Consider the following 10,768-nt stretch of genomic DNA (forward strand, 5'->3'; position numbering starts at 1 on the left):
TTTATTTTTCTTATATTAGGGAACGACACAGGGAAGCCTTATATATAGTAGGGGTTAAAAGGTAACACAAAGGAAAGCTCGGTCCAGTGGCAGAGGCGCTGGGAGTGTGGTATAGTGCCTAGGTTCGAGGGTTGGCGCACGTAAAGGCTTGTTTTTATTTTAGAAGCCAGGTCGCACTAAAGTAAGGTTTAAGAATAGTTGCGACCGAGTTATGCCACAAGGAGCACCTGTAGCGCAGTGGCAGCAGCGTGCTAGGCATGCGAAGAGGGCACAGGTTCGAGTCCTTGCACGGGTGAATTCTGTTTTATTTTTAAAGCGGGCCAGAACTGAAGCAGGTAAGGTTTATAATTAATTGTAACCATATATTAGGAAAGGAGAAAGTGTGGTGCAGTGGCCAGCAGCTCGGGCGAAGGTGCAAGGGGGCAAGACGGATGGAGGTCCGGGGTTTGAGCCCTCATCTCGCGCACGCAAGGTTGAGAATTTTGCTGCATGCGTGGGGAAGGAGTTGGGGTCTGATCAGGATTCTTGGTAGCATGCTGAGGCGGTGCAAATGGTGGGCTGATCGGTCAAGAGTTTGAATAGAATTCAAACATTGAATGTGGCCAAAAATCAAGGAGTAATTTCGGGGAATTAGAATTTCTATGCCGAAATACACTCACTCGACCATAGCTAATAAGTGCCGTATATTTTGGCCTTTAGGATTTAGTTTTTTCATCTTTTCTTTTATTTTCTTCTCTTCATCTAATTTCTCTTCTTCTTTTCCGCCATAGCCGAATCCTTCTTCTATTTTACTCATCTCCATTTTCTAATAATTTGTTCCTAAGCTTATGCACAAAAGATGAAATCTCGGGAGCATATATTTCTTCTGTGCCGATTTTTTCTAACCAAACCCTCTGATTCTTCTCCATCTTGTGGCTGATTCTTTCTTCTTTTAAACCCTAAAGTTCTGACAAAGCCACTACAAAACTCTCATATCTCATCTTCTTCATTTTTTCAAAAATCCAAAAATCCCATAGTTTAGAGGCATAGTCGAATTTTTAGACCAGAAAAGGAACGACTTCTGCTAGGGTTTGAAGGTTAGATCTACATCAGAATCGAATAAGAACTAAAGTGGAATCGTTGGCTGAAGGAATCGGTGGTAAGTTTTCGAAACTATTTCTTTATTTCGGGAGTTAAGAAAAGCCGAAACCCTTATGGGTGGCTAGCGTTTTGGATTAAGGGTTTTGTGCATCTTTCTGTTTGGTTGTGTAAGCGTTAGTGTGGACAAGGGGGCGTACAGTAAAAGGTTTGAAGGTAAACTCGGTTGGACATCTAGATCTAGACCATATTTCGGCAGAAAGGTAAGAACTTTGGGGTTTAAGGCATTATCGACTGAATATGGTAAGGGGTCTAGTACGTAACTTGTTCTTGATATTTAGACTGACGTATTAGTAACTTGATTGTAGGCAACTCGTGTGTGGATCTCGCCAATGTATCGTTACAAATCAGGTGTGTAAACGACACCCATTAGTAGACTAGATCGGCAAAAGCGGAAAGTCGAAATGCCGAAAAGTCGGCATTTCGAGAACTTGCGAGCGTCCGAGTGCTCGTGGGATTATTTGTATTGATAATTTTGGTAACTTCAACGGTAAGATTGCAGAGTGCGTAATTTCGTGCACTTCGGTATATTTGGGCTTAATGGGCCGAAAACGGGTTAATTGGCCAATGGGCCCAATTTGGTAAAAACACTCGGTAAGTGTTTCTATTAATACGTTAATAACTGTAATAAGCATGAAACCCTAAAAAGACTGATAAAATACTGAATTACCTCTGTAAGGTAGAATTATTGTAATACCCTTGAAGGGGGGTAAGTTTACGATTACGCACCTTGAGGGTAAATAGTTGTTCTTACGCTATAATCTGACTGTCTTTTTGAAACATGCCTTGTTAATTATATATATTTTGCATACATGTCATACTGCATGGGGTTGGGTTTTGTTATGGAGGAAGAACCCGTTCTGGTGGCTGTGCCACATATTCTGATATAAGCAGCTTTGCTGCGGATTATAGTTAGTGCCGCAACTAGTGCTAACATTGTAAGTGTAGGGATGACGTGGGTGATTTATTCCCCACAGGAAGTGTAGGGATGGGCGGAGGCAAGTGCAGGGTTGGATGAGGTTATCATGCATTAATCATATGAGACTGTTTTGTTGTGGGCCAACTGTATTGAATGGGCCCAACTGTGTTAATATGGGCAAGGCCCAATATATCTCGACTTGTAATAGGGCTACGACCCAGATTAATACTGATATGGGCTAGGCCCAATATACTCTGATACTGTAAGGGGCTATGGCCCAGATTAATATTGATATGGGCTAAGGCCCAGTTAACACTGATTTCTGAATAGGGCTTAGGCCCAGTAAAGCTTGAACTGATTTGGGCTCTTGTTGGGATACTTTACACACTGAGTTTTCCAAACTCACCCCTTTCTCTTCCATGCTTGCAGGTGAGCCCTAGTTGGTAGACTTGGAGCTGGGCGGGATTTAGAGTGGCCACGAGGATTAAATTTTTGGTTTTTAAATAAGTTTCAAGTAGCTTCCTTTTAAATTTCGCATTTATTTTTGATTATTTCTATTTTGGTTAAAGTTGTAATAAGGCTGCTCTATTATATTTATTTTGGGTTTTTAAATTACTTAAATCATTTTCAACTTGAGATTCACATCACTTAAATTAATTCCTTAAAATTGGTTAGTTCTAGGGCGCGTTTTATAAAAGTTATTTTTAAAATATCAAGATAACTGAGCAAAGCTTCCGCAACGTAAATGTTTTCAAAGGAAATAAATATTTTAAATAGACTTAAACTTAATTTGTTGTGCGTGGACAAGTAATAAGCTTAAAGTGTGGCAATGGATGTGTGCATGTATAGGATTGGATCATGGAAGAGCTAGGTAATTAAGCAGTCTAGTTGACTCATCTTCTCTTTTCTGGCATCCTGTCTGGTGCACAGCTTCCATTCACTTTAATCTTTAACGAAGATATTTTTTAAACACTAAGAAAGACTTTGGATAAAACATGACTTTTCTAGTAACGCTTCAATGTGATACGCGGGATTCGGTCGTAACGCCTGGGTCAGGTTTGGGGTGTTACATTTAGTGGTATCAGAGCCTGGTTACAACAATTCGGCTGTAGATCAGGGTTCGAAAAGTTTTTCAAAAAATTTTGCTAAACTTAGGCCCAAGAAGGGTATTTTGGAAACGGTTTTGAAAAATTATTTTCAAAGATATTTTACAAGGTATACATGTTTTAAGGTTCAATCTTAAAATGGTTTAAGTTTTTCTGGGTTTCAGAAATTTGATAACCGAAGAAGTGGCACACTGAATCCCCGACACCAAGTCTGTAAGTATTTTTATTCTGTATTATACTGAAATATTTTTGTACTACTATAGATAGTACTGAGACCCTACTATGATTCTGTAGTTAGGGTAATACTGAAACTGTAGAAACTGAGACAGTAGGGAAAACTGAAAACTTTAGAAGACAGAGACTGTAGCTAGGATACGATACTGCGAAAACAAGAACTTTGAAATACTCTTTATGCATAGGACATCTGTATAAATACTAAAATTTTTGAATCGAGATCTTGGTAGTTATTGTTATGCATCATGATAATTTAGAGTGTTGATATGGATTCTGAGGGTAAGCGAAGTCTGCCAACTTCGGGTAGCGGTAACTCGTAGCTTAGGACTGAGGCACTGGCCGAGTTAGTAAGAAAAGTGGTAGAAGAAGTATTGGATACTAGAATGAAGGAAATTAGGGAAACGCTTCAAGTAGGGAGCTTGGAGTGCAAGAAAAGGAAGGATCCTAGTTCTCAGAGAATAGAGCCTCGTTCTGTAAAACATGTTAATACACGACCAAACTTTCCGACCTGTAAGAACTGCAACAGGCGTCATCCGGGTGAGTGCCATAGGAAGACAGGAGCATGCTTTAGATGCGGGTCACGGAAATATCGAGCTCAAGATTGCCAAGTTTATTCTAGTTAGGAGTGCGTGATGTGTGGGTATGAATTGTGTACGTGTGCGATAAAGTGTTTATTTATTTCGGTAATTAGATGTTCTGGGTCGTATTAAAATTATTTAGATTAGGATGCGCAGCGGTAGCATAGTAGCATAGTGTTATACTATTATTTTAGTTTTGAAATTTCGAGGACGAAATTTCTTTAAGGGGATTAGAGTTGTAACGCCCCGATTTTTGGGCTTGTAAGTATTGGGCCTTGAGTCTGGGATCGGGTAGAAGACGGCCCGAATAATTTGGATATTATTATTATTAGAAAAATATTACTGTATGTATGTTTCAAAATTTTTATGAAAATTATTATTACTATAATTATTATTATTAGATAGGAAAAATATATATATATATTTATAAAAGTCTTGTTGTCTTAGTGTTTAAACTCTAGGAAAAAAAATTGTTTTAATTTTTGCCTCATAGAGGGAATCTGGGCATAAGGCTTATAAAATAAATTGGGCAAGACTAGGCATGAAGAAGTGTACCTGGCCCAGTGGTTGGCATGCTAGGTAGTGGGAAGGAGAGCTGGGGTTCGACTCCCAGCATATGCAAAAGTGTTTTATTTTTCTTATATCAGGGAACGACGTAGGGAAGCCTTATATATAGTTGGGGTTAAAAGGTAACACAAAGGGAAGCTCAGTCTAGTGGCAGAGGCGCTGGGAGTATGGTATAGTGCCTAGGTTGGAGGGTTGGGGCATGCAAAGGCTTGTTTTTATTTTAGAAGCCAGGTCGCACTAACATAAGGTTTAAGAATAGTTGTGACTAAGTTATGTCAGAAGAAGCACCTGTGGCGCAGTGGCAGCAGCGTGTTGGGCATGCAGGGAGGGCGCAGGTTCGAGTCCTTGCACGAGCGAATTCCGTTTTATTTTTAAAGCGGGCCAGAACTGAAGCAGGTAAGGTTTATAATTAATTGTAACCATATATTAGTAAAGGAAAAAGTGTGGTGCAGTGGCCAGCAGCTCGGGCGAAGACGCAAGGGGTCAAGGCGGTTGGAAGTTTGGGGTTCGAGCCTCATCTCGCGCATGGGAGACTGGGATTTTTGCTGCATGCGTGGGGAAGGAGTTGGGGTCTGATCAGGACTCTTGGCAGCATGCTCTGAGGCGGTGCAAACGGTGGGCTGATCGGTCAAGAGTTTGAATAGAATTCAAACATTGAACGTGGCCAAAAATCAAGGAGCAATTCAGGGATTTAGAATTTCTATGCCGAAATACACTCACTTGGCCATAACTAATAAGTACCGTATATTTTGGCCTTTAGGATTCAGTTTTTTCTTCTTCTTTTTTTTTCTCTTCATCTACTTTCTCTTCTTCTTTTCCTCCATAGCCGAATCTTTTTACTATTTTACTCATCTCCATTTTTTAATCATTTGTTCCTAAGCTTATGCATAAAAGCTGAAATCCCGAGAGCCTATATTTCTTCTGTGCCGATTTCTTCTAGCCAAACCCTCTGATTCTTTTCCATCTTGTGGCCGATTCTTTCTTCTTGTAAACCCTGAAGTTCTGTCGACAAAGCCGCTACAAAACTTTTATATCTCATCTTCTTCACTGTTTCAAAAAGCCGAAAGCCCCATAGTTTAGGGGCATAGTCGAATCTTTAGACCAGAAAAGGACCGACTTCTGCTAGGGTTTGAAGGTTAGATCTACATCAGAATCGAATAAGAACTAAAGTGGAATCGTTGGCTGAAGGAACCGGTGGTAAGTTTTCGAAACTATTTCTTTATTTTGGGAGTTAAGAAAAGCAGAAACCCTTATGGGTGGCTAGCGTTTTGGATTAAGGGTTTTGTGCCTCTTTCTGTTTGGTTGTGTAAGCGTTAGTGTGGACAAAGGGGCGTACAGCAAAGGGCTTGAAGGTTAACTCGGTTGGACATCTAGATCTAGGCCATATTTCGGCAGAAAGGTAAGAACTTTGGGGTTTAAGGCATTATCGGCTGAATATGGTAAGGGGTCTAGTACGTAGCTTGTTCTTGATATTTAGACTGACGTATTAGTAACTTGATTGTAGGCAACTCGTGTGTGGATCTCGCCAATGTATCGTTACAAATCAGGTGTGTAAACGACACCCATTAGTAGACTAGATCGGTAAAAGCCGAAAGTCGAAATGCCGAAAAGTCGGCATTTCGAGAACTTGCGAGCGTGCGAGCGCTCGTGGGATATTTTGTATTGATAATTTTGGTAACTTCAATGGTAAGATTGCAAAGTGCGCAATTTTGTGCACTTCGGTATATTTGGGCTCAATGGGCCAAAAACGGGTTAATGGGCTAATGGGCCCAATTCAGTAAAAACGCTCAATAAGTGTTTCTGTTAATACGTTAATAACTGTAATGAGCATGAAACCCTAAAAAAATTGATAAAATTACTGAAATACCTCTGTAAGGTAGAATTATCGTAATACCCCTGAAGGGGGTAAGTTTACGATTACACCCTTCGAGGGTAAATAGCTGTTCTTACGCTATAATCTGACTGTCTTTCTGAAACATGCCTTGTTAATTATATATATTCTGCATGCATGTCATACTGCATGGGGTTGGGTTTTGTTATGGAGGAAGAACCCGTTTTGGTGGCTGTGCCACATATTCTGATATAAGCAGCTTTGCTGCGGATTATAGTTAGTGCCGCAACTGGTGCTAACACTGTAAGTGTAGGGGTGGCGTGGTGATTTATTCCCCACAGGAAGTGTAGGGATGGACGGAGGCAAGTGCAGGGTTGGATGAGGTTATCATGCATTAATCATATGAGACTGTTTTGTTATGGGCCAATTGTATTGAATGGGCCCAACAGTGTTAATATGGGCAAGGCCCAATATATCTCTACTTATAATAGGGCTGCGGCCCAGATTAATATTGATATGGGCTAGGCCCAATATACTCTGATACTGTAAGGGGCTATGGCCCAGATTAATATTGATATGGGCTAAGGCCCAGTTAACACTGATTTCTGAATAGGGCTTCGGCCCAGTAAAGCTTGAACTGATTTGGGCTCTGGTTGGGATGCTGTACACACTGAGTTTTCTAAACTCACCCTCTTTCTCTTCCATCCTTGCAGGTGAGCCCTAGTTGGTAGACTTGGAGTTGGGCGGGATTCAGAGTGGCCACGAAGATTAAATTTCTGGTTTTTAAATAAGTTTCAATTAGCTTCCTTTTAAATTTCGCATTTATTTTTGATTATTTCTATTTTGGTTAAAGTTGTAATAAGGCCGCTCTATTATTTTTATTTTGGGTTTTTAAATTACTTAAATCATTTTCAACTTGAGATTCACATCACTTAAATTGATTCCTTAAAATTGGTTAGCTCTAGGGCACGTTTTATAAAAGTTACTTATTTTCAAAATATCACGATAACTGAGCAAAGCTTCCGCAACGTAAATGTTTTCATAGGAAATAAATATTTTAAATAGACTTAAACTTAATTTGTTGTGCGTGGACAAGTAATAAGCTTAAAGTGTGGCAATGGATGTGTGCATGTCTAGGATTGGATCATGGAAGAGCTAGGTACTTAAGCAGTCTAATTGACTCACCTCCTCTTTTCTGGCATCCTACCTGGTGCACAGTTTCCATTCACTTTAATCTTTAATGAAGATATTCTTTAAACACTAAGAAAGACTTTAGATAAAACATGACTTTTCTAGTAACGCTTCAATGTGACACGCCGAATTCGGTCGTAACGTCTGGGCCGGGTTTGGGGTGTTACACATCCAGATCAAGAGCCTGAAGGCATGCCACCGCCTCAGCCGCAAAAACTGAAGGTATATTCACATTTAAAATAGTACTAGAGCAAATCACTTCTGCTTTTTCATTTCTGACTACTAATCATTTCGGCATCGAAGTTTATCTTGACTCTCGAACCACTCGGAGCTGCCCATCTGTCCATCGAGATCCTTCTCTCAGGTACATCCATGTTCAAGCCTTCTAATTCTTTCAAATAGTTAAGAAGAAAATCTGCAATTTAGGAGCGCGATTCCATTTTCCCCTCATGAATAAACTTATTTCTGGAGTTCCAAATCGCCCATAATGCACATGTAAACAATCTACACTTGGAAACAGAATGAGAGTAAAAAATATGAATTAGAACTTCTTGAAAATCAGCATTAAGCCCTGAGCTAGGCCAGCAAAAGTTTAACTTTTCCCATATCTCTTTTGCAACAGGGCAGTCCCTGAATATATGCTCTCTCGTTTCCGCTACTGCTTGACACCTTCTACAATTGGCAGAAACCATCAACCTCTTGTAGTACAGATTACTATTGTTAGGGAGATAGTTGCGAGAACATCTCCACATTATAATTTTGATTTTAGTTGGCAGTTCTATGTTCCATAGTTTCTTGTAAAATAATTTGTACCTTTTCTGTATTTGATTCTGGCCTTCATGTAAAATATACTTGTATCCACTACGAACCGAGTAGTCTCTAGTTGGCTCTCCTCTCCAAATAGTGAAGTCCTTATGCGAGCTTAAGGCCAATGGAATACATAAGATCCTCTCAGCCTCCCTCTCCATAAATGTACTATGAATCAAATCCACCTTCCATTTTCGTGTAGAAGAATCAATCAAATCTGCAACCTTAATCACCCCTAAATTGGGGTTTGAATTTTGGAGTCTAACTTCCTCTATTCCAGTGATCCAAGCATCTTTCCAAATAGACACTTACTTACCATCGCCAATTCGCCATCCTAAACCTTTCATAAGGAGGCCCTTTGCAGCCCAAATGCTTTGTCAGGTAAAGGAAGGTAAATTGCCCAGCCTAGATTTTAAAAAATCAGAATCTTTATAATATTTTTCCTTCAAATGTGACAGCCCTAATTTGAACCTAGTCGAAAAGTGGTTGCGGGACCACAAAACCGAGTCACAGAATTATTTAAATACTTTTTTCTATATTTATTATATGTGAAGTATCATGTGTGAAAGTATCATGTCTTAATTTTGTCATTTGGATGTGAAATTATTAAAAAGGACTTATTTGTGAAACTTTGAAAATGTGATAGGTTAAATTGTAGTGGTCAAATAATGCATGGTTTAAAAAAATGTGGACTTGCATGTCAAATTCCCCACTTTTGAGATAGTGGCCGGCCATGATGATATTTGATACAAAATATATGTATTTTATATTAGTATTATAATAACTAAACGGTTTTATAATATAAAATAAAGATAAGTAAAATAGCTAAAGGGTGAAAAAAACAAAGTGCTCATCTTTGTTTCTTCTTAGTCGAATTTAAAGAAAGAAAAGGGAGCTAAGCCATTCGGTCACCTTTAAGCTTGAATTAAGGTAAGTAATTCATGTTAGTTCTTGAAATTTTAGCATATTTTAAGCTAGTTACTAAGTCCCTTACTTAGCCCATGTCAAAATTTTGAATTTTGTGGTGATATGAGCAATCGGCCATGGAAGAATTTAAAGGGAATGGCTGTTGTCTTTATGTTTTAATGAGTAATTGTGGATGGGTGAAGTTTGAGCTAGTTAAATGTTCATATAGGTGGATTAGATTATAAGGGGAAATCGGCTTGTGTGTATGTGTAGTTGCCGAATGTGAATTTAGATAACATTTGAGTAATGTTTGTGTTTTAAAATGATGGAATGGAGATTTAAGCTTGATAAAATTTTGTTAAGAATGAATGAAAGAAATATGTGTATTCGGCTATGGATGGTTGGATAATAAATTGGTGTGGATGCTTTGAATGAGATATGCACGATTATCAGTTGAATTTAAGGTTTGTTAAATTTGTCTTTATCATTGCCGAATGAGTTTAATGGTTAAAGAAAATTGTTAAGTGCTTAGTTAATGTGCATTCGGTCATTTAGGATGAGTATACATTTGATAATGTTTTGATGCTTTGAAATGGAATTTAATTATTAAATGAGCTCTAAGCTTGTTGAATTTTGAGATGTGATGGGAGCAAATTTGACATGAGCATATTTTGCTAATGACATGTTGATAAATGTTGAGTTATGGTAACATGATATTAACTTAGTTATCAAGTTGCCGAATGTGCTTATAAGTAAGTGAAGTTATGTTATAATTGAGCTAAGTGTGGCTAGTAAAGCCTATTTAGTTTTCTTGCTATATTTGACCATAAATATGTTTGAGTGATTTCGATTATAGCTTAACGTTTAGTTAAGCATGATTGATGTTTTTAATTATATAGTTGTATAACTGAGTTTGTTTTGGTTGAGTGTTATTTTGTTAAAGGATTGCTATTATTAAGCTTAAAGGCATTCAGTCATGAGATGGATTAAGGTGAATAAATGTTTATTTGTTTGCTTGAATTAAGCTCAAGAGCAAATGGAGCCAAATTCGGATAAGGGGAAAGCAAAAGTAGTTGATTAATCAACCCGTAATTGTTCAATGACATTCAAGGTAAGTTCTTAAGTGTTTAAGCTTGATTCTTTTTATATGCCTAAGTGTTAAATTAATATGGCAAAGAGAATGTTAATTTTATTTAGTTAATGTGCCGAATATATAATGATTTAAGGCTATAAGTCGATTATGGCTATTATGCTTAAGTTGAATTGGATTTGGAAATTTGATGCACTAAATGAGTGTTACAATGAATAAACTATGCCGTATATGTGCTGGAAGAGATATCGAGATTTGTGATTATTGAATATCTAAAGGAAACCATGATGTGTATAAAATTATTATTAGTCATATGTGGTAGCCGAATGTGGCTTGGTACTAAAGTGATTAAATGTGAACTTCGATGAGGTAAATGTTAGTGATCGATGATATAAGTTATAC

The sequence above is a fragment of the Gossypium hirsutum genome, chromosome A12, assembly GCF_007990345.1.
Source record: "Gossypium hirsutum isolate 1008001.06 chromosome A12, Gossypium_hirsutum_v2.1, whole genome shotgun sequence".
Classification (NCBI taxonomy): Eukaryota; Viridiplantae; Streptophyta; class Magnoliopsida; order Malvales; family Malvaceae; genus Gossypium; species Gossypium hirsutum.